Genomic DNA, 24,404 nt, shown 5'->3' on the forward strand with positions numbered 1-24,404 from the left:
GGTGCAAGCTACAAGCAGGACTGGATTCTAGATGACAAAATTATTCAGATAGATGGATAGTCCCAAAGTTCCTTTCTTGACAGAGTTTGTAACCTCGATAATAGGGGAATTACACACAGGAGTATCAAAAAGAAACTGTGACTGGGGAAAAGGAAAAAGATATGGGACACAGTCTGGAATTTTCAAGGGTCAGTAAAACAATCAGATGACACTGAGCTGAGTGATGTCATTGACACCCAACCCTGGGTTGTTCCCCAGAGATGTTGTGGATTCCCCCATCCCTGGCAGTGTCCAAGGCCAGGCTGGATGGGGCTTGAAGCAACCTGGGATAGTAGAAAGTGTCCCTGCCTGTGATAGGGTGTGGAATCAGCTGAGATTTAAGGTCCCTTCCAACCCAAACCATGCTGTGATATTATGATCATTGCATGTCAGGATTTGCCACAAACTGATGCTAATGGAGCTATGTGTTGTGTGCTGCAACTATGGCTCAAACATCTACCTGAGGGCTGTGCAGTATATTTTTAACCTTTTTTTCATTATTGACAATGATTATTGATGCTATGATGCTTGCTTTCTGCAGAAAAAAAAAATTTGTAATTATCTTCCAGACAATGTATAGGACCCAGAAACCCTGACATTTGAACATGTTCTCATGACATTATTTTCTGTTTCCTTACACTCTTATTTTCTTCTATTATCTGCTGTTTCACACTGCAGTTTGGCCAGAGGTTGTTCTGACACAAGTTTCACCAGGAAGAGAGAAAAAGGGAATGAGAAAGATATACATGAACAAGGTATCTTGGCTTTTCCAAGGGAAATGGAACAGGACAAAACTCTCTGTTATAACTTGGGTTTTTTTTTTGGCTTTGTAATTTTTCTTAAAAATTCATATTTTCTACAAAGGTAGTACAAAAGACTAAATCTTCTTGGACATCCCTGTTTATATTAGCTCGGTGCCTCAAAGTTTTGGCTGCTCTGAGACAAATTTGTGGCAAAACCCAATTCTTTTCCAGTCACCTCTTCAGCCTTATTAGCTCAATTATTATTCCCTCTTACAAGTGGAAAATTCATGAGTGTCTTTTGCAACAAGATTTCATTGTTGTTTTAATAGAAGCCTTTTCTTCTTTTCTTCTGCAATCAGCAAATGTACCAACTATTCTAGAAAATAATAGAGGATATTACAAAGAGTGAAATAAAATGGTGGATTCATTACTTAGGTTCTCACACCTTGTTCTGAAGCTCATGCTCACTGGTGAAGAGAAACAATGCCTTGGGAAAAGCTGTGTGTCAAGATAAAAATGTCCATTTAAAGTTTGAATTCCAGATACTAAATTGCTAAAGTGAGTTTCTTAGGAACCACATAAAGACTTCCACATGCAGCGACTACTTAGCTAGCAAATGAGAGTAGAGCAAGGGTCAGAATATAAAGTCTTTGTCATCTCATCCAAAAGCAGAAAGAAGGCAAAATTCACATTATTTTTTCTCAAGTGTACTTTGCCAGTGTTAGTCATATCATGCTAAAACTTTGCCCTTCTCTAGTGCCGGTAATGGTGAAATCTGAAAGCATTTCTGACAGCAATCCCAGACCACCTGTCTACAGAGATAAAATCATGCCTGGGACACAGCTCATGCATCTCTATCCTGTGCTAGGTGAGGTTTTTTCCCCATCCTGCCCCTATAGATCAGCTGTGTTTGGGGGTGGTTGATAGTCCATCAAGGAAGACTACTCATCCTGTGAAATCCTCCCCAAACTTCAGTGATTTGAAGAATGAACTTTCACTGTTTTTTCCCCAAGCTCCTTTGCCAAAGTGTTGCAAGTCAGACAGAGAGCCCAGGAGACACTTCTCCATTACCTAGCGTGACTCTGAACCACGTGCATGCTTCTTCACCTGAAACACATCCTCACATTCAAAATAGGAGGTCAAAAATACTTCTTTTACCTTGTTTTTTTTTTCTCCCCTGCTCCCCTGATAGCTCTAAGTGGAGTCCATGCTCTACAGAAATAACCCCCCATTAAACACCCACACCAACCCACAAGTGCAGCGAGTTCTCCCACCCCAGTGAAACAACTGGGATGGCCTTGCCCAAAGGGCCAGTATTTATTATTTAGTGTCTTGCTCCTCTTCCCCAGTGCTGCTGCACTGCATTTCACACCAAGCTCGGCACAAACCCTACGATGGTTTCTGAGTGTATATGTGTGTCAAGGCTTAGAGAGGAGCGCTGAATTTCCTAATACTAAAGGGCCCATTTCATGTTATTTATGACCTCACTAGTGTCGAAACAGAGACCTATAAATCGTAGGCATAGGCGCACTAATTCTAGCAACAGCAAGTTTTAGTCACATGTAATTAAAACATCCCAAAGTCTTTCAGCTGTAATGTATTTCCAAATGACACCACTGGGACAGGGGGAAATGGGAAATGAAGGAATCAGCAGTATTTCAAAGCCGTGGCCATTGTTAACTTTTGGGGCTCTGTACAGCGCTGGCACTGCTGCCAAATCTGCAGGTTTCCTGATGCTGTTTTCTATCACATATTTTAAGGATGATGTAATTGATTTCCAGAAACAGCAGGGACATTCAGATTGCTGGGATACCATCAGGAACTTCAGGAGGAACCTGATGTCCGCACTGAAAAATAATACCATCAAATTCTATGATGGCTATCAACAAGTTCTGTGATGGTACCTCTGCCTGGATTAGATACACTAGAGAGGGGAAAATAATTTTCCCTCCCTTAGAGTGAGCTAAAACTGAAGCCTGAGATTTCTCTGAGGTTTAAGAAAGTTTGTGATCTTCTGATTTTATCGTGACTTTTTGTCAAACCTTAGGATTAGGTGTTTATTGTTCACGGTAATGGGGGAAAGGTGATGCAACCTGAAGAGAGCAGAATTTCAAATGCATGCAAGGGATTTGTTATAGCTAGCCCAGGATTAACCTATGAAATTCAAGCTGCCATTGTTGCCAATAGGTTGGAAAAATACACCAAAAGTACAACAGGCCTCTTCACTAACGCATAGCTCACGGCCATCAGAAGAATAAACAGAAGCCAAGAGTGACAGCAATGTGTATTTTATGCAATGTTATTTGTTCTGCCCAGCAGATGGCAGAGGTTTGAGCTTCATATGTGTGGTGGGAACATTTGCAGCTGGATTGAAGGGCTTGCTCTCAATTTGGACACAATTTCTGAATTCAAAGCAATGGTAGAGCCCTGGACAGCCTGCATCCAGGTGATCTGGGTGATCTGGGATGTTTTGTCTCTCAAACAGGATGTTAAACTACTACTTTGCTGGGCAAAAGCCAGCCCATAATTACCTGTGACTGGAAAGCCTCCTCCATGGGCAGACTACTCCATCCCAGTTTTCAAAAGCCAAGGGCTGGCTCATTGGACCTTAGACTGATCTGGTGTGTAGACAACTCCTACACTCTTTTCCAGCCTGGATCCTCAGGCAAGGGATGGTGCTGGCTGTAGATCACAGGAGCAAGTGACCAGCCAAGCCGCGCTCCTTCTGACACAACTTTGGAACAAACTCTGGACTGGGGCACTGCTGGCTTGTTTGAGCTGGGAACTCATGCTGGGAGAGGCAAACAGGACCATGGATCCAGCCCTGTGCAGACCCTACCCTTGTCAATCCATCGGTCAGGTTGTTTTTTGAGGGATATGTTGCTCTGTTTGCATCTAATTTTCTGCTATTGCCTAATTTTAGTGAGCGTAGCAGAGGGAGCAAGTTAAGAAAATATTAGTAATGACAAGAAGGATGAAAGGAAAATATTATTTTTGCGGCCAAAATCCCAGGCCTGCAGATTTCTATGCTGGCTTGTTTCCTACCTTCCATTTTTCTTATTATTGTGTCCTTTTTCTCAACCATTCCCTGTATTTCTTATCAGCAAATAATGAGCAGTGGCTGAGACATACTGTTGGAAATTATCTCTTGAAGGAACTTAAAGTAAATGCAGAGCTAATCATTGTGTATTTAGACTGAATTTGTCCTCTGAATAGAACTCTGGCGGTGGAAAGGCAAAATGTTTCTGTGGCAGGAGCTTTCTTGCTCTGTACAGACTATCCTAAAACACTCTCTCTCTGGGTCAGATCTGTGGTCCATCCAGGGCTTTGGAGGCCAAACAGGACCTTCTATGACCCCTGGGAAAAATGGAGCCATGCTGCTCTGTCGAAGGGAGCATCCCATGGCATGAGCTGGGGGGCAAGGAGTGTACAAATGGAATGGTGCATTGGGTCAAGTTAGAGAGACATAAAATGCAGAGTCAGGACCCCCGAAAAGGCAGGAAATGAGAAAGTGAAGAGAGCACTTTGGATATTCCTGTGGTTTTGAGAAAAAGTTGGGCCTTTTCATCAAAATTCAGACATCTGAAGAAAAAGGTGTTCTTATTACTGTTATTTAGAATAATGACAAGAGGCAGTGGTTGAGTTGGCTAAGATTCAACAGAGGTGAAAAAGGCTGTTATATGGTAGTGCTTTTATACCTTTGTGATTCATAACCCTACATGGGCTTCTCTGCCTCACGAACCCCTTGGAAAAAATTGTGGGGTTTATTATTTTGTGTGTGAGATTATATTGGGTTTCCTTTAGAAGAAAATGGGGAGGACGAGGGCAGAGATGATGAAGAACAAGATGTTCTATGCTCCTGAACTCAGTGGCTTTGGCTGGGCTGCAAGTAAAAGTTCAGCAATCCTTATGGGGTTAATTCATTTTCCTAAATTCCTGGAGAAGTGAAGTTTTCCTGAAGGTGCCCAGTGCCATCCCCTTTTCTGGGCAGAAAAATTACATTAGTGTATTCCAGCTATGTTACTTTTTCATGAGACACAATGCTCTCAGCTCATATCTATCTGCAGTTAGGGACTTATGCCTTTTTCTGTTTATGAGGTCTTTGGATTTGCTATCTGTCACCAATTCATCTGAAGGTTTTGTGATCATCAGGTCTTGGATAATTAATATCAGGAGACAGATCAGAGCTCCTTTTAGACTTCAATTTCCTTTTCTTCTCTCATATATTCAAACGTCTGTTTACAGAAATACTGCCAAGGTCTTCTCATCAAAGCGTTTTGTGCTTTGGTGTTGATACTGGTGACGCATCACAGTTACAGTTCTCACTCTGAAACCCATCGAAATACGGTGCCAGCTTACAAAAACTGCTAAGAGCAGCTTGGGATCCAACGAGCAGGATTTCTGTGGCCTCAGCTTAGTCATGTAAAATGTACATGCTTTGATGTTTGTTCAGTGGCTTGACTCCTTTTATAGGTGATAGAGAAGCATCATCTGGTTAATTGTATTCATTTTGGACAACTGTCCCACATGCTCTTCGTGCTTCTCTGGAGAGCCACAAAGAGCCATCACAGGATGATTTAGGTTGGCAGGGACCTTAAAAATAATCCCATTCCACCCCCCTGCCATGGGCAGGAACATGTTCCACTATCCCAGGTTGCTCCAAGCCCTGTCCAACCTGGCCTGGAACACTTCCAGGGATGCCACAGCTTCTCTAGAAAACCTGTGCCAGGGCCTCACCCCCCTCACAGACAGCAATTCCTTCCCAATATCCCATCCAACCCTGCCCTCTGGCACTGGGAAGCCATTCCCTGTGTCCTGTCCCTCCATGCCTTGTCCCCAGTCCCTCTGCAGCTCTCCTGGAGCCCCTTTATGCCCTGCCAGGGGCTCTGAGCTCTCCTTGGATCCTTCTCTTCTCCAGGCTGGATGCTCCCAGATCTCGGAGCCTGGCTCCAGAGCAGAGGGGCTTCAACCCCTCAGAGAAGCTTTGTGGACTTCTCTGAACAAGTTCTTCTTCACAACCACTACAACAAGAGCTCAAGAAATTTAGATTAACCTCCCACTTTGACATGGTTAAAATTAGGGCATCATGAAAAAATTGTGGATGCAGAAATTATCTCTATTCTCTTTTAGAAGTACAGTGGGAAATCAGATCGGATAGAGGCAAATTCAAATTTTGTTGCTTTTATATGCTGGAATATTTTTAGCAGCAGCTGAACTTTTAAGATTCTTTAAATATCATTTTCATTGCTAAGTCATTGAATTTTCTCACTGGGAGAAATGAGAAACTTGCTTGTTTCTTGACTACCAATTTCACCGGAAGGCAAGAATTCTGTTTCATAAGAAATATCAAGTTTCAGATATTTTTGGCTATCCTTCATCACAATGACTTGGATGAATTTCCAAATTTGTCATAATAGTAATGGGTGTAAAAAAGATACCTGAGAAGCTAACTGATCCTTTGCCCGTAATTTTGGGCAGCTTGTGTTCACATCCATGTGCTAATTCAATTAGACTTTGATTGGAGAAACACTGGTGTAGAAGCCTTAGTTCAACAGACTCATTTTACACACACAGAGAACATCAAAAAACCCCAAAACAACCAACCACACCAATAAATGCAAGACACAAAACCCAGTAGTGAGAAAAATAAGCACTAATTCTGACTTCAGCTGGTTTCATGGTAACTTGTGAAGATCTGGAAACTGATTTTTGGTTTTTATGCAAAAGTGCGTTGAGCACCTGATTCCCAGGGTTTTTTTTATCCACAAATTTTACCACAAAACAAGACATGGAGCTGGAGGAAAGAGACAAATAGGTCTAATTAAATTTTTGAGGCTGAACCTATCTTTATTTAAGACCTATAGCCTTGTATATAATATTAAACATTAAGTATTAAGCAAATCTTTGTTCACACACCTACAGCCAATTGCTGATTATAAGATTTTCCTTGTTTTTCTTTGCTGAGAACACGTGTGCCCCACTCCAGGAAGCATCACCCTGGGGATCTGCTGATGGGGACACCTCGGTGCTCCATTTCTCAGTGTCCTTGCTGTATGGCCTGCAAATCAGGGTGGCAGATGTCTGCTGCTGAGTGCTTGGCTTTTTATTTTTTTTTCCCCTCCTTGCGCTGCATCACTTGGTATTTTTAGTTGCTAAATGTTGCAGAGACAGCTTTTTCAATTAGAAAAGTGACAAACTCTGCAAAATGAATTCCAGCACTTGGAGAACATCAGTATCAATCTCCAGTACTTGCTCACTGACTTTGCAGAATGGACTTGTTTTTTTCCCTTGAACTGAATGCTTTGATCTATTTGCCTCTAAAATAAATAAACAAAATAAAACACCAACCAAGAATGTTCCCATTTAATGAGGCTTAGGAAAAGGCATGTGTTCAAATCCATTCCTGTGCCTCAGCTGGGGTGTGGTGGTAGGAGAATTAAGAGAGTTAGCTATGGATACAGAGCTTTTATTGAAGGCTGCCAGTGCTTTTATAAACTGCTGTGTGGTTAGGGAGTCAAAAGTGTCCAGTTACGATGCATATCTACCACTGCTTACAAAATCCTGTGTGCCTTATGCACACTTATCCAACATCAAAGAATCAGAGACATCATCAGTTTTGGTCCTTCTCTTACATTATACAAATTGTCCAGTATTAGCCTTGATTTAAGAAATCAGAACTAGCAATGCCTATAGGATAGAACTGATAAAAGAAACCTGTGATGCAAATAAATATCCTCATTTCCAGGTACTGTTTAAATGCTAATGGAAAGTGTTCTGAGAGTTTAGATTATTTTCATTTCTTAATGCAGTTTTATCTTGGTTCTCCCTTTAGAAAGTGCAAGAATTGATACAATCTCAGGCAAATCAAGCCAGTGGCAAAACAGAATTATAATACTTGGGAATTATTTATAATTTTTACAGTAGTGAGTTTAAGAGCATCCAGTCACTCAGGAGAAGTTTAAGAGATGCCTGTACTGGAGGAATCACCTGTTAATAGTCAACCTGTTTCACTCTATAAGTCACCTGATCAGAGCAGATTAGACAAATTTAGGTAAGCAATTAAAAAAAGGTCAAATTTGTAACCACGAAGGCAGGAACGCCTTATATGAAGCAAGAGTGGCTTCCTCATCCCTAAAATACTTAGATTTAGAGGGAGATATTGTAACTCAAATAGAGGTTGCAGTGCTCCTCTCTAGGCCCAGGCTCTATATTTATTACTTTTTACTGGTTATGAGCCTGGTATTGCATAGCTGTAGCATTAGAGAGACCTGGGGGAACCTACTCCCAGGGGAAACACCAGCTGAGAACCAGGCATCAGAGGGCAATCATTACTTAAACAATTACTGAAACAATTAACGCCATCAAAAACCTGAGCTAATTATTCCAAAGGTGCATATGAGTTTGGGGCATCTTTTAACAGGCTGGAGACAGGAAAATCTTTTGGATGTCCCAATCAAGACCAGGATGTTTTACCACCTTTGCCCAAAGTCCACCAAATCTACCTTTGCTACGGGGTTTGTTTGCTTCAATGTGTAGGCTTTAAGACACGTATTCTGAGAGAGTACAAGGAGGTGGACTCAGGAACCACGGGCTCTACCCTGATGGTTTGTTTGTTGGCTCTTCCTGAGCTACCTCTGAAAGCTGTAAACTCCCTATATTTCAGGGCTAGGTGTTCCAGGACAAATTATTGGGATTCATTTACAGGCAAGGAGGAAAACCAAACAACACACTCAGCCCAGTTCAACTCAATTCAACTCAACAACTCAATTTAACTCCACTAAAATAATTTTGGAACACCCCTGTGAAACAAAAACTGTGAGCTCCATACTTCTCCACAAAGTAGGAGACACTGATGTTAAATTGCAGCTGGAAGCCAGCACATCTTTAGATCTAACTACTCAAAACTGCTTTAAGAAAGCCAACAGGTGACCTGGGGGATAACCCACTTCTGATCACTCACACTTCTGATCACTTGTCAGGAACTGTGAAGCTTCTCAGGTCGATTCCCAGCACTTCCAGATTTTCAAAACAATTCCTGATGAGATCAGTGATAAGAAGGACAAAGGTCTGTCAGTGGGGAACATGCAAACCCAGACCAGCCTGCCCCTGATGGACTTAATAATAAGCATGAGGACAGCAGAATCTTTGCACCTATCACTTAGACAAAATGCTCTTCCCAAACTCTGAAAATTTTAAGTTTTGCTGTCAAAATAATGAATGCTTGTGTCCATTGCCTCTCCATCATGCCTTCATCAGTGTTTCTTTGATGGGATCATCTGAGTTAGCTGCAGTAGCCCAAGGAAACTGCTCTCCCTCTGAAATCAAAAATGGAGTTGAACTGCCCTTAGGACAGAGAACAGAAGAGAATGAGTGTTAACAAGTATTAAAGGGACTCATTATTATGATCAATGCACCTTGACACATCCTATGAGTCTCTCAGTTTCTTTCACAAACAAAGAAAAACAGTCTGAGCTGCCAAAGTCTTGACTTTATCTAAACAGACAGGAGAGGGATCAGACCTCAGTGGTCTCATTGCACAGCAGCTTTGCTGAGGCACTGGTGTCCTTCTCACCTTCTGTGGAGTGTTTCTGTTTTGAAATACTGCTGAAATGGATGAATGTAATTATTGGGTAAAAGTTGGCTGGTCAGAAAATTCCCATGCTTAATCCTGTATTCATCTGATGAATGAACATTTGCTGGTACCTCCTTGGGCAGGAGCCTGTCACAGGAGCAGTGTATGCTCTGCTGTGTCACTGTCACAGCTCCTGCCAGCCAGTAACTCAAGAGCCTCAGATCAATAGCTGGACAATGAACAGAATGAGGAAAAAAAATTCTGTCTACACTTTGGGGTAACACTTAATGCAGCTTTACAAGGTTCTGGGATTTTTTGTATAAACAGGTCCTTGTTTCTCAGAAGTAAAGATACCCAATACTCTACCATGCCAGATGAATTAATGGCAATGCCTGGAGCTTAAGGGAAATTGTTTAAAGCAATGGTGACAAATCTCAGTTTTGAAATAATTTTTTGTTCAGTGAGGGACCTCCAGATTTCCTTTGCCTCACTCCTCAGAGAAGTCTGTCTGTTTCTCAGGGCTCTGCAATTCAAGTGTGTCTTTGCCTTGTTGGAAGATCACCTCTCTCACAACCTGACATAACCTCACAGGAGCTCTGCTACAGAAAGCACTAGTTCTTCAGGCATCTTAAATTGAGCTAAAATTTGCGTAAGTCCATGGGATATGCCAAGTAATGCCAAGTGGGGAAACTTGTATTTCACCTTTCAGAAAACCAGCCTGATTTTCAGCAGAAAGGACATGTGTATATTCTGAAAATCAGGTGCCATTCAAGTATTTTGTTGAGAAGGCAAGATAAGAAAACAGTGACTACCATTTGAAGTCTTGGACTGTGAAACTGGGGGATTATGGAGCTGTAAGGAAGCAGAAAGAGCTTCCCCTTTAGCCCTCTGAATACTGCTTTTAATTAAAAGTTCAGGTTTTTACATTGTAGAAACACCAGTGTTATGGGCTCACCAAGAGAAATAAACTCAATGGTCAGGTAAGTATCAATATAAAGTGATCCTTAATGAACTCAAATAAAGTTTATTCTATAAAATATCTGCTAGATTTAATTCTTATGTCCTGGTGCGTGTAAATAAAACCCCTTTGAGATACAAAGAGCCATAAGGTGAATGTGAGTGAACCCAAGTGTTTTTTGACATCGTGGGTCAACCTTTGACAACATTACCAAGAGAAGAACTTGACCTATAAATCTGGAAATAAAGATGGAAATGTGGTCAGCTGTCATTTGGAACAAAGCACTTTTCAGCAGTTAAATGGCAACCCCTGTGAGGGAAACTTGTGTGTGAAGCTCAAAAAATACTTAGAAGAGGATACATCTGTCCCAGTATTGTCTTCTGAAAACAGCCAGATGCCTAATGTAGATTAGCCATCTAATTTTTATAGACATGTAAAGATAGGTGAGTATGCCAAAATAAATCATTGCAGCTCTGACCGGCACAGTCTGTCTCTATATATGATTCAACAGCAGCTGGAAAACTGCATTTGATTAACATCTCTGTATTGCCAGCAAGTTGTTGAGGAGCAGAATTGCTTCATTTTAGTTGCCCTCTTCTTATCAGAAGGCTGTAGGCATGGATTTATGGGGAGAATTAAAAGAATCATATTCATATGTATACAGTGGAAGAGGAAATTAAGAGGAGTTAGGAAAACCCAAACTTCAAGAGATGTTAACATAGAAGGAGAACAACAATTACTTGGCATGATAACAAGGGTAAAGCTAGCAGCAAGATAATTCAATCAAGACAGAGAAAAAGTGAAATTTCAAGAGATTTTACAGGGAAGACTTTCTCAGAGAAAGACTTATGGAGGCATGGAATAATTTGAAATCCCCGAAAAGAAACATTTCAAGCCAGGCAAAACAGAACATCAACAGATATTCTGATGATAACTCTCACAAGAGAAAGAAAATTGCCTGGACAGTCTAACTGGTTTCTTCTCTATCTAAATTCTGTAATTTTGATTTCTGCTTCCCGATGTGTGATGGCTTCAACAGGGTAAGTCCCTTTAACAGTAACTATGATATTGTGGTTAATTTGCCTTTGGCAGGGCTGTTACTCCTTTTCTACAGTAAATGCCCCACACTAGGGCAGACACCCACAAATCAGCTGTGCCCACAAACGCACCTGCCCTGGCTGTCACTGCAAGGACAGCCTGTCTAGACTCAGCATTACCTCCAGACCAGACCTAGCTCTGGCTGAGGCTCAGGATATAGTGGTATCCTGAATTCATTCTTGTGGACTCCACAGGAGATACTCTTTTTGCTTCTTCAATTTTTTTTTAGCATCTGGTCACCAGGGAACAAATGCCATTGATGAGATGTTCACTTGCTGAGTGCTTGGGCCCTGAAGAGCCATTCATGTGCCTGTTGTGCTAGGAAGCATTTGGGTCCTTGAAAACAGCTGTGATAGCAGAGTCTCTGCTGGAAAATTGGGAAAGATATTCCCAAGGAACGAGAAAATTAAGCCAGAGAGACATTCAGGTGAAATGTAATCCTTAACAAGATTTTTGGTGCAGCAGTCTCATTGTAAATGGGGGACTTTGTAGTATCCCCCAATTAATACTACATGGAAGAAGAAACATGGAGTTCTGAGGGAGACTCCAAACAGTTTATAAATCTGTGTCCTTTTCAAGAAATTATTTAATCCGAAAAAGACACAGTTTTTGAAAGCATTCACACTGAAGTGCTGTTCCATATGAAATATTTCAACACAGGAAATGCCAAAGCAATTCCTGTCAGTATTTTTTTAAGAAATATTTTGACTTTTGTTTCAAAATATATATATTTTTTTTTTAATTTAAAAATTGACCGCAGTGAACAGGAAGAAAAAAAGAGTAAATAAAAAAATCCCTACATAGTCTCAGGACACAAGAAGAGGTTTATTTTTGGAGTGAACAAATTCCTTCGAGTTGACCCCAAATGAAGTTCGTTATTATGCTTTCTTTTGCCGAGCTGGAAATCCTGAGCGTACTTTCTAGAAGACCTGCCCAGGATTTTCTCTTGGATTTCTTTTAGGCCACTGAACAGAAGAAAATAGAAAAACCAACATTCTGTCTCTGCTGCCGAATATATTTCAGGGAACAGTCTTGCCCTGGTTGGAGATGACTCTGCATCTTTCTTATCTCTGTGACTAACTTCCAGACACCCAAATTGCCTCCTAACATATGGAAGATATATGGGCAGGATTTTTTGTACAAGCCAGACTGCAGCAGATGGGTGAAATATACAGCACTCTGTCTTTGATTTAGGAGAAATAATCTACTTTGCATTCATGGAGACTGCATGGTTTTCCCATGAAGTTTCTATGCAGGCTGACTTCTCTAAGGGCTCTGCTAAAATTTCAAATAATTTTTAACTTGATTATGCTAATTTTTTCTCCAGTCAGGGAGAATATAGTGTATTTGATATCCATTTCCTCTCCCTTGACGAGCTCTATGACATTTTGTGCTTTCTCAGAAGAGCACTAGAGTCTTAAAGCCAGAGAAAAACTTCAGCTCTTCAGGTTTCTGGTGGAACAAGCACAAAGGGAGGCTGGAGAACACCCCAGGCTGGTTCACAGAGGACTCCGTCACCCACACAGAGCAGGAAGTGTGAATGCTGTACCTTCTGCACACAGACAGTTACCTGTTGGCCCCAAGGATGGCTCCCAATGACCTCCAGCTATCAAGACAATGCCTTAGTTCAATTTCTTACCCAACAATGACCTGGCCCCTGCAGGGTTGTGCCTGTGCTCTGACTGTGATGGTCACAGAAACATTTGGGTGGCAGTCACATGGTGGTAACAACTCTGATGTGCTATCACTCAGGACATTACCCTGAGTTTCACTACTCATAGGCATGAGAGGCACTGAGAGGCCCATAACCCACATCTGTCTGAAGATCCAGGTGTTCCTGACCCCCAAAATTCAGTTACAAATGTCTGTAAGATGTGTATGAGCCAAGGGCAATGAAACTCTTTCAAGCTCAAATTACATGTGGCCGCTCCAAATTCTAATTTCATGGCTCCATTTTTCCTCTCTCTTCTCACACCAGAGAGGTGAGATACTTTTCAAGATGCGTGGGAAAAAAGGGGAAAAAAAAGTAAAATAAAAGAAGATGACACTCAAATCTATCCACCTGTGCTGGGATGTGGACTCCATGGACCCTATGCTGAAGGAATGCTTTCCTCATGCTTCAGATAAGGACATGAGGGGAAAAACAAGGCTGACCCTGTCTCTGTTCAGTCTTGCTGGTGCCGTCAGTGTTGCAGAGCCAACCCATTTCACAAAATGAGCCTTTTCCACCGTGGTGCCCTCTGTGTTTTAGAGGTCTGCTCCCTCCCACACCAGTAAACTCTTTTTTTCATGCTCCTTGGTGCAGCCACACGTACCCCCGCAGAGCAAGGGCAGGGAGCCTCAGTGCTGCACTTCAAGGGTCAAAGTAGGCTCTTGCCAAACACGCTGGAGTTTCTTTTATTTATTTTTGTAACTTTCTTTGGTTTAATTTTCCATGCTAGGCTATGCTGCAGGAGAAGGCAGATGGACTGCAGCTCTGCTCTGTACACCAGGTGGCCTCAGTGGTATGTGCTTCAGCCCTGATCATCTCAAGGTGCAACCATCACTCCTGCCGATGCCCTTTTTGTTTGCAGTGATCTGAGCACACTTTACAGTGCAGTGAAACAGAGCCAAGAATCGTGCAACAGGAGGAAATATAGGAGATAAAACACGTGCCTGGATGGGATTGATATCAGAAGGCATCTGTTAAACTCACATAATGTTTATATGAAACAGCTCTGAAGACAATGAGTACTGCTGTGTTGTAGCTACCTGGAGGGACAGAGAGTTGTTATCATCTTCTCTTAGAATAAAGTTCTTAAAAAATAAAAGCCTCAGCCACAGGCAAGCATTTTGCATGTTGCCACATAGTGATTTATTCATCAAAGAGGAGATGGAAGAACCAACAGGTGACTGATAAACCTGCTGCATGGCAAACTGCAAGAGGGTCTCAGTGAGAGGCTGATTGTTCCCATGGAGGGAAGATACTGGTGGAATTTCTCATCTCACTGAACTGATTTAAATGTACACAAAGCAGGAACACGCTGATTAAATCTGCTGGTGACATGAAGTTAGAGTATGCTATCAGTGCAATGGAAAATTGTGAGTCATAGAAACTTGGCAAGGCTCAGTCATACAAAATGTAGCTTGTCCACCCATGGTGGCAGTCATCTGACTAAAAGCAAATTTCTGTGGAGGAGTTACTCACCATGAATTCTCTTTGCTGCTGGCAGCGACAAAAGCACTTTAAACATACTATCCTGTCTTTCTAGAAAAGATACCTAAGGTACATTTAAAGGACTTTGCACTAAGTGTAGCTATCACTCACTCTTGATGGTAAGGACTCCATAAGGAGCCTGGATCAGCTGCAGATGCATGAACTGTGCTCATCTAGATGCTGCAAGATTAATCACATTTGGCTTTAGAGGAGAATAATAAATTCTCTGCAAGATGGTGTCATCCATGGGGAGGGAGGGATAGAGGAAGGGAAGCTTTCTCTCCCTCATGCATGGAGACCTCTGATCTGATTTTCAAATTGGAAAAAAAGGAAACAAATAAAAAAATAGAAGGTAAGCTATGATCCTAGAGTGTTCAGTCAATGTATTTCCTGTACTGAAAGTCTTGCTAAGAGACAGAAATGAATAATGACTGAATTTCCACCAGGAGCAAGTATGAAGGGTGCCAGTGGGAAGGGAAGGAAAGGGAAGGGAAGGGAAGGGAAGGGAAGGGAAGGGAAGGGAAGAGAAAGGATTGCCGTGGGATTTTCCAGATGCAGTCCAAAATCTCTTTAAGAAGATTAGCCTTCAGCTTGTGAGTCACCTTTTGCTTTCCTCAATATTATCGAAGCTAGAGACATGTTTTCACTAATTTTTTATTGGGCTGTCTCCCCACATACCATGCTGGCTGCATCTCCTCAGTATTGCTTCTTCCCCTGCCATGCCTACAGTGACCGGGTCAAGCCGTGTCTCAGACCTCAAGCTGTCCTGTTCCCTGTAGGCTTTACCAAAGATTGCTAAAAGAACTTCTCTGCATGGGGATTAACTGGGCCCAATCTGGGCCAGGGATCAGTGTCACCTCCTATAGCTTGACTTTTCTCCTCCTTTTTTCCCTTCCCTGTTTAGCCTTTCAAAAATAGGAGAGGAACTGGAATGCTGAGAAATCAGAGGAGCCATCAGGATTACAACTGCTTGACAGAACAGAGGGGTACATGACTGGAGAGACAGAAAAATCACAGAGAGATCTGAGAGAGGGAGGGAATGAGGAATTAAAATGATCAACACCTAGAATTAAACCATCAGTCAACAGAGATTAATTGCAATGGGAAGCATGGCAGGGCTATGCGATACATGGCATATTCTATTACAGCAGCAGGAAAACTCTCCTTTCAGGAACTGGTTAGTGGCCAGATAACTCACATTGCCTAGAGAAGCTGTGGCTGCCCCATCCCTCGAAGTGTTCAAGGTCAGGTTGGATGAGGCTTGGAGAAACCCAATCTAGTGGAAGGTGTCCCTGCTCAAGACAGGGGGTTTGGAGTGGGATGAACTTTACAGGTCCCTTCCAACCCAAAGCATTCCATGATTCTGTGATTCTAAGTTGGTTAAAACATGTGAGATAATTGAAACTCTGCGTCCCCAGGTTTTTTAAAGGAAAACCACAATCCTTCCTCCTACTTGAACCCTTTGTGTGTTTTCCAGAGGGCAACATGACAGAGGACAGGTGGATAGACTGCCTCAGGCCATCCCTCACTCATCCTTCACCTGCCATGGAGGAGGGCCAGCAAAGACCAAGTGGTTGGCTTCTAACAGGACAAGGTTCAAGAAGGGTTTGGCAAAAGATGAAGTAAATGGATGTGTCTTACAAGAAGGCAGAGGACAGTAGGAAAGGAAGATGCAGTTGGGAGGTGGCAGAATTACTTGTGGATGGTGGGAGGCACATGGTTGAGTTTAAGTTCAGACATGCAGCTCAAGACTTAGACCAGAGACCACAGCAAAGGCCTGGTAAGGAAATGATGAGTTGGATACGGGGCAGTGGGGACAAACATTTTTCATTATTGTAAACTAAGACTATTTTTTCCCTCCTATACTGCTTAATTGATCTCTGGAACTCACGACTGTAAAGTATTACTGGGCATGCAATTTTGCAGGAGGAAAATATAGTTGGGAATTCTCTGAGTTATCTCACAGAGGACAGATGCATAATGGAAGTACAATATAACATAAATTCTCATACTTCGGGGTATACAATCATTACTGCTGACAGGTTTATATAGCAAAATTAGTCCATAATTGCTCAAAGGGAATTCTTGTGTCTTCCTCTGAGAAACTCTTGGAGGAAGAATCTGGATTAAAAGCAATGCTAATTGTATCCTGCACAACTCTTCCTATATCTCAGTGAATCTTTTCCTTTTCTGACTGATATGATATGGAAAAAAATTCGTATCTCTTGCAGGTTACATAAATTTCAATAAGAACAGAAGCTTAACTTCTGTGAATGGGATTCCTGGGAAAAGCAGTGAGATCCAAACAAAAGCAGCTCATGAGCTGTTTTGCAGGGCTGTCCTACCTGCAGGCATCTAATGGAAGTGCAGTCGTGCACAGTCAGTGAACATCTCCCATAAAATCAGTGCCTTAATTGCAGGGTCCCCCAAGACTTTTTTACAGGATCCCCTGAGACTTCTTCCACTGAGGTCCATTTATCTTTGTAGCATATGTCCAGATCTACAGAAGATAGAATTGGTTTTTCCTTTTTTTTTCTTCCCTTCAATTTTACTTGAAAATCTATAATTAAAGATTATTAATCCCAGCATGCAGGTTAATGTTTAGGGAACTGAGTTTGAGGCAGACACATCTCAAGGTTCATAGGAAAGCCAGTTCCCCTGGGAGTGTCCAGTAGGTGCTGTTAAGTGACTCTTTGGTGCCTGAATTTTTAGGTGCCTCAGGTGGCAGATATTCACAGCGAAGATGAAGGGAACCACATTTGATTAGCCTGTGGGATTCCTAAGGTTTGAGGAAAGAAAGTAGGCTCTTGAGACCTCAGGTGGTGTCTTGGACGAGAGATCTTGAATTCTGTGGCTGTGCCAGCTAATAGAGTGAAATGTCTGAAGAGGAAAAGAATAATTATTCTAAAGGATGGTAGGAACATATGATGGAATTCCCCATCCTCTGATAAACATATCTACAAGCAAGTGATCAAATTGAAATACTTTTGGTTCATAAGCAGCTAATCTGCAAAGAAATCTCTCCCCTGTTCCTCCCATTGCCTTCACAACATTATTTTCATTTCTATCTAGATTTGTTTGCTTGTTAGTCTGTGGCCTCCCCCTAAGGATGTAACTGCAGATGGATGAATTATTTTATTTTATTAAATATTATTCTTGGCTTTTTGGAGATGTTTTTTGTTTTGCTTTAATGATTATTCCTTCTGGTGTTATTTCAGTTTTCAATTACAACTTGTGTGTGTATGTGTCTGGTACACTACCATTTCGTAAATGGATGTATGCACTTATTGTTAATTGATTCCCCAAATAAACCCAAATGCTTGCATTGAAATAATGTATTCTATTTCTTGCATGCCACTGAGCTGGATGCCTTCCAGTTTGGCATCTATTGCTGCTCTGGAGATGGACATTTTTCTCTCACTCCCCTTACCCCTGGAGTGAACAGAGATGGTGTTAGGTCAATTTTCTCTGCAGACGTCATATCATTGGTTGATGTCTCTGGATAAGGGTGGCCAAAGTTGCACCTCTGTGTATTTAGGCATCTAGACAGACAGTTGCTTTTAAAAATACCCCAACAAAACACTGAACTCTCACCAACCCACACAGGCTTCAGTGAGGGTTTTCTTCCCTGAAGTCAGGCCATTATGAAGGGTATTTTTCAAAACCAGCCCTTGTTGGCCTATATCTGCTCCTACCAAAACCACTGTCTGCTTGAGAATTATAGCAGAAATGAGAATTAATCCACAATTGGTCCTTTAGCCAGTTTCGGCAATCTAACTTTTTTTAATCAGGCTTTAGCTAGAAAACACAGCTGAAATCCCTGATGGTGGGACCATGCACTTCAGCAGGTTTCAGCAGGTCATCTAGTGCCTCTTTAGGCCAAAACAGAAAGATAATCCCCTTTCAACTGTGATTCATCCCACATATTGCAAACATCTATCTTAGGAACAGATGAATCATTTCCTGGAGGTGCTTCTCTCTCTCTCTCTCTCTGTGTCTTCTCTCCATTCAGGAAACCTAAAGCTTAGCAAGACTATAAATTGTAGATAGCTAAAATGGGGGGGAGATGAATCCCACTGTGCACTGAGAATCAATGACTGTTGATTCATTGAATTCTAACTTTCTAATGCTGTCAGCATTTCTGTTTTGACAGTTTGGAATTTTATATTGCTAACTGCTTCCTCCCATTTTTTACAAATCCCCCCCTCCAAAAAATATTAAACTGGCCCATTGAGCTGGTATGGAAATCTGTGATGGGAATTAGTTGGACAATCACAGGCAATTTCTTGTTGTTTTAGACAGTGAGGGGTTTCATGTTTGGTCTTCAGCTGCCAGAATGAGTCAAGTTTTCCAGAAGACATAAAAGCACTTGTATCTGTTAGAAAGAGTCCAGAGGCCACAGAGATGCTTTGAGGGCTGGAGCCCCTCTGCTCTGCAGCCAGCCTGGGACAGCTGGGGGTGTTCAGCTGCACAAGAGAAGGCTCCAGGGAGAGCTCAGAGCCCCTGGCAGGGCCTAAAGGGGCTCCAGGAGAGCTGCAGAGGGACCTGGGACAAGGCATGGAGGGACAGGACACAGGGAATGGCTTCCCAGTGCCAGAGGGCAGGGCTGGATGGGATATTGGGAAGGAATTGCTGTCTGTGAGGGTGGGCAGGCCCTGGAATGGATTTCCCAGAGCAGCTGTGGCTTCCCCTGGATTCCTGGAAGTGTCCAAGGCCAGGTTGGACGGGGCCCTGAGCAACCTAGTCTAATGGAAGGTGTCCCTACCCATGGCAGGGGGTAGAATGGGATGATTTTTAAGGTCCTTTCCAACCTAAACCATTCTATGATTCTATAAGGGAGGATCCCTCCCTGCTGGTCCTGAGAGGATAACTTAAATGCAACGCTGCAGTTAGATCAAGGTCCTGGTGAAATACCTTCAAAGAAAAGGGAGCAAAAACTGGGGAGGAAATAGATCAAACCATCCAAGGCATAAGTGACCAGGGCTCACCTGTGCTGGGAAACCTGACCTAGCTCCCACTATGGAGTACATCTCACCATGCAGAGGCAACAGCTGAGGTCCTGGAAGCACATCTGGGCCATGACCTGGGCTGAGCAGCCTGCTAATTACACTGTCCTTTCAGAATTATCACTGAGCTGATAAAGCACACATGCTTTTGTCTGCAGTGCTGGCTTGGTTGGGACTTCTGAGTGGTGGTGTGTTATATACTGCAGTCAAGGCTGCAGTCATCAAGGAAAATGTTCTGATGGTGATTGTATAATAATGTGTGTTGATGTCAATGGCTAAAGAACTGGAAGGGAATATGAAAAGCACAAGTAGCAGCTTGCTGAAAATAAACTGCTCATCTCTGTGAAATTCTTCCTGGTTTAGCAACAGTTTTTTTAACCTGTAAAGTATAATAATGTCCCCATAGAAGCTAAGAACCCCCAGAATGATTTAAAAGCTGTTAATCCTTCATATCAAAGTACAGTACAACATCCAAAGATTGTTGAGCCTTAATATAAAGGGCTATTCAGTATTACCTGGTTATCTACTGACAAAGTTGAAAACATCTTGTCATCTTCTGGCTGAGCATGGTAATGTTTTAGAATTGGAGACACATAAAGAATAAAAAACACAGGATTGTACAGGGAATTGACAAAGGAGGTAATTTATCTTGCTCCAGTATTGATCATTCCTCGGCCACAAAATGCAATACAGAAATGTCAAGCATTCTGGTGTTGCTCAGTGTGACCAAGTTTTCTGATGTGATCATCTGCAGGGAGCGGGTGCCTTTCTGAATGATGCCTTCTTTACAGGTGGGACAGCAGTGTGGGAATGACAGCATCAGTAAAGCCCAACCACCCATTACCCTCCAATCCTGTCTCCAAAAGAAATTTAGGAGAAATCATTCCCAAAAGTTGCAGCTAGGGGTTTAACACGTGAAAAGTGAAATATGAAAAATCTCTTCCTAATTCCCATGCATGTGTGTTAGTGACACTAATTATATCATGTGACAAGATTAACCTAATTTGAGTTGTGCTTTTACCTACATCTCTTCCTTATTCAGTGGCTGAAATGCCCTAAATAAAATATAAAGTCAATCAAAAAACAAGGAACAACTAGAAAATCTTGTCAAGACTATTTGCACAGGGTGGGTACTTATGTGCTTAGGTGGTTTGGGTTCACTCTCGTAGACCTGCAGGTGGATGAGTCCAGTATTTTCATCACAAAATCCTTGAATGTTTTGGGTGGGAAGGGACCTTAAAAATCATCCAGTTCCAAACCCTTGCCATGGGCAGGGACACCTTCCACTATCCTAGGTGTCTCCAAGCCCTGTACAACCTGGCCTTGGACACTGCCAGGGATCCAGAGGCAGTCACAGCTTCTCTGGGCACCCTGTGCCAGGGCCTCACCACCCTCATAGAAAAAGAATTCCTTCCCAATATCGCATCTATCCCTGCCCTCTGGCACTGGGAAGCCATTCCCTGTGTCCTGTCACCGTCTGCCCATGCAAAAAGCCATTCTTCCAGGGACACTTTTGCAGTGACTTTGGGGGTTTCTGACCATATGGGTACAGTCAGCTGCAGGCAGCCATCCTGCTACCCTTTACTTGCTCCTGACTGCCATGAACCAGGCCCTACTCACCAAAATAGCCCCTGCCCTAAAGCCAGTGCATGTGCCAGCAATGCTGCTTGGATGATGCATCACTGTCTGCAGAGGCTGGCGGCTGGGACACCTTAAGAAATCCCCCAGGATTTATTCTAATGTCCACATCTGAGACCAATATAAGTAACCTGGTGCAAAAAACCACTGACGCAGAGCTCTGCTTAATTTCTTAGTTGGCAGATATAAGCATTTGGTATATGCCAGTTGCAAGGGCATTTTGGCAGCCAGACTTTTTGCATCCATTTCCTTTTGAATACTTGTAAAGGTCGTATTGGTCTTGACTACTCATTTATTTCCTTTCTCTCATTGAATTTTTAACAATGACAGGCATTCAACCAAAGCTCTGGGCTCCTCTACACTGCATTAAAATTCACAATGTCATTTGCTTTCAGTAAATATATTCAAATGAGCTGCCTTCAAAACCATAAATGACTCACCATACAATCAATCATAATTGCAGGACCCTGAATTTCTCCTCTACATGTTGTCCTTTAGTGCCCAGAAGAAACACATCATGTAACTGTTACCAGAAACTGGTTGTGGAAAAGAAATTTGATGTGATCATTTTTATTCTCTAAGGAAAACTTGATAAGTTAAATACAGGACCAGTTTTGGCTGGAAAATGAGAGAGATACTTGTAAATTTTATATTACCACTCAGAGCTCTGAATTCCTGTACTTAAGAAAACTTATCTTTCTAATAAATTATTAAGTTTCAAAGTGGAACATGTGCTTCTCTCTTAGCTTCCCATAAACCTCCCTGAAAATTTTAAACATACATATTCACATGCAGAAAGTCTGCTTGTTAAAACAGTACATGGTTAAACTTCCAGCCAGATAAGAATGATGAAGGTATTCCCTTACAGTATGTAGTGTTATGCCCGGGAAATAAAGTAATATAAGTGCCTAATTAAAAATGATCCAAAAGATTTTTGATTTTAGTCTCATTTTTCTCACAACTCTGTTCAGTAAAAAAAAAAAATATGAAAAAGAAAATATTAAGGATCTAATTAGTCCTTACAGATAACAGTGGAACTACTGCCTTCCCCTGTGCTCTTGATAAGGTGAGGAGTAGGTTTATCACTAAATCACAGCTATAAGAGTTAGAAGAGATCTATTAGAAATCCTCTTTATAAGTGTAGAATTTTTCCCTCCAACATACCTTCTGAGGCTCTATTTCGTCAAGCATTTAATGTCTCAAAACAGTGAGGCTCCAGTCACTTCCCTTGAGAGATGACTTTATTACCTAGCAGATCTCAGGGTGAGGGACTGAGTTCCAAACTAAATTTTACTTTTCATGTTGCTAGAGAGTTCCTCTGTCTCAGCAGTGGCTGCCTCAAACCCCTTGCCCTTTATCGTGTGATAAATCTGTCCTGTGTTCGCACAGATTTGAACCCAGAGTTCGGATCCGGGTTTACTGACTTTGCTGCTTGAATCCATGCTCTTTTCCTCAAGGCTGGTTTAAGTTACTATCAGCATTGTTTAACCTGCTGGCAATTGATGGATCTGTTCCATGGAATGGTTAAATTCCCAATAGTCAACAGTGTTCCTCTACAGCAAAGCTGACGAGATATAAGCGACAAATACTCTTAGAAGGGCAGAAATATGGGGAGATTGTATCTGTAGAGCTCAGCTGTAGATGTCCCTAAGGATAAAATAAACAAGTACAATGCATATCAGCTTCCCCCTCTGCCTGTCTCATGCATTACTTGTCTTCTTTGGGTCTCATCCAAAGACCTCTGAACTGAATGGAAAACTTTCACTGACTTCAATAAGATTTGGGTCAACCCCTTAAGGGCTGTGATTTTGTCTTCCCTAAGTGTGTGGCCATGTTTCAGTGGGATACTTCAGCACAGAGCTGCCTCCAGTACTGGAGTGATCTCAGGGCTTTTGGTGACGTTTTTCATACACTAAATAAGAATGTGCTTAACCAGGCTGTTGATTCTTCATATTTAATACAGAGTGGGCCCTATGGAATGCCAAACATAATAATTTTAATATTACTTATTTTATCTGTATCAGATGTATCAAAGATGCGTGTTATATGGCAGTAACTCAAAACGTGAAGCCAATTACTCTGCTGGTATCATCTTGTATATTTACACTGCTCAAAAATGTGTCTTGTGGCTTTATAACAGCTTGCTAATACAAGATTCTTTCACTAACCTGTCTCAGAACATCAAACAAAAGCAAAATCAAATAGAAATGTAAACTTCATAGCCTGTGATATATGTAGATAATATCCAGTGAAAACATTTTTGATAGAACAATTTTATGTTTAAAACGAAGGCTGATTGAAGCTGGAATATTTTGTAGGAACACAACTATTTCAATGACATTTTTTATGGGAAAAATGTCTCAGCAAATTGCTTTGATTTTCTTATTTGTGTCACTAACATAGAAATTATTTGTTTTGAGAAAGAAAAAAATGCATTTTCAAATTTACCATACTGTTTTGTCTTGACGTATAGCAATTACTGAATTCATCCTGTAGTTTAATATAGTGTATTATATTCAATATTTCATTACAGTGTTTTTCAAAATTACAACGAGGCATTTCTACTTTTCCAAAGTAGTACATCAATAATTCTTCATGAGACTTTCAAAATTTCTGTTCTCTAAAAGTCTCTTTTTAATTTTTTTCCAATTTTCTACTCTAGTTCAATATACAAACATAATTTTAGCATGTTCACAGCCCTCACAAAAGCTTGAATTTCTATGCACTTGTAGCACCAACTCAATCATATGTATTTGCAGATTGAAACTTTTACAGATAAAACCAACTACAGTCAAATTTGTGCACATTAGGTCCAGATTCTCAGCTACATCCTGTTGCAATCTGAGCTAGTGCCTTCCTTCCTCATGTATAGCCTCATCACTGATTCTGAAACTGCAGCTTCAATCACAGAATCCTAGAATGGTTTGGGTTGGAAGGGTCCTTAAAAAGTCATTCAGTTCCACCCCCCTGCCATGGGCAGGGACACCTTCCACTATCCCACATTGCTCCAAGTCCCGTCCAGCCTGGCCTTGGACACTTCCAGGAATCCAGGGGAAGCCACAGCTGCTCTGGGAAATCCATTCCAGGGCCTGCCCACCCTCACAGACAGCAATTCCTTCCCAATATCCCATCCAGCCCTGCCCTCTGGCACTGG

The sequence above is a fragment of the Corvus brachyrhynchos genome, unplaced genomic scaffold (assembly GCF_000691975.1).
Source record: "Corvus brachyrhynchos isolate BGI_N302 unplaced genomic scaffold, ASM69197v1 scaffold8, whole genome shotgun sequence".
In the NCBI taxonomy this organism is placed as follows: domain Eukaryota; kingdom Metazoa; phylum Chordata; class Aves; order Passeriformes; family Corvidae; genus Corvus; species Corvus brachyrhynchos.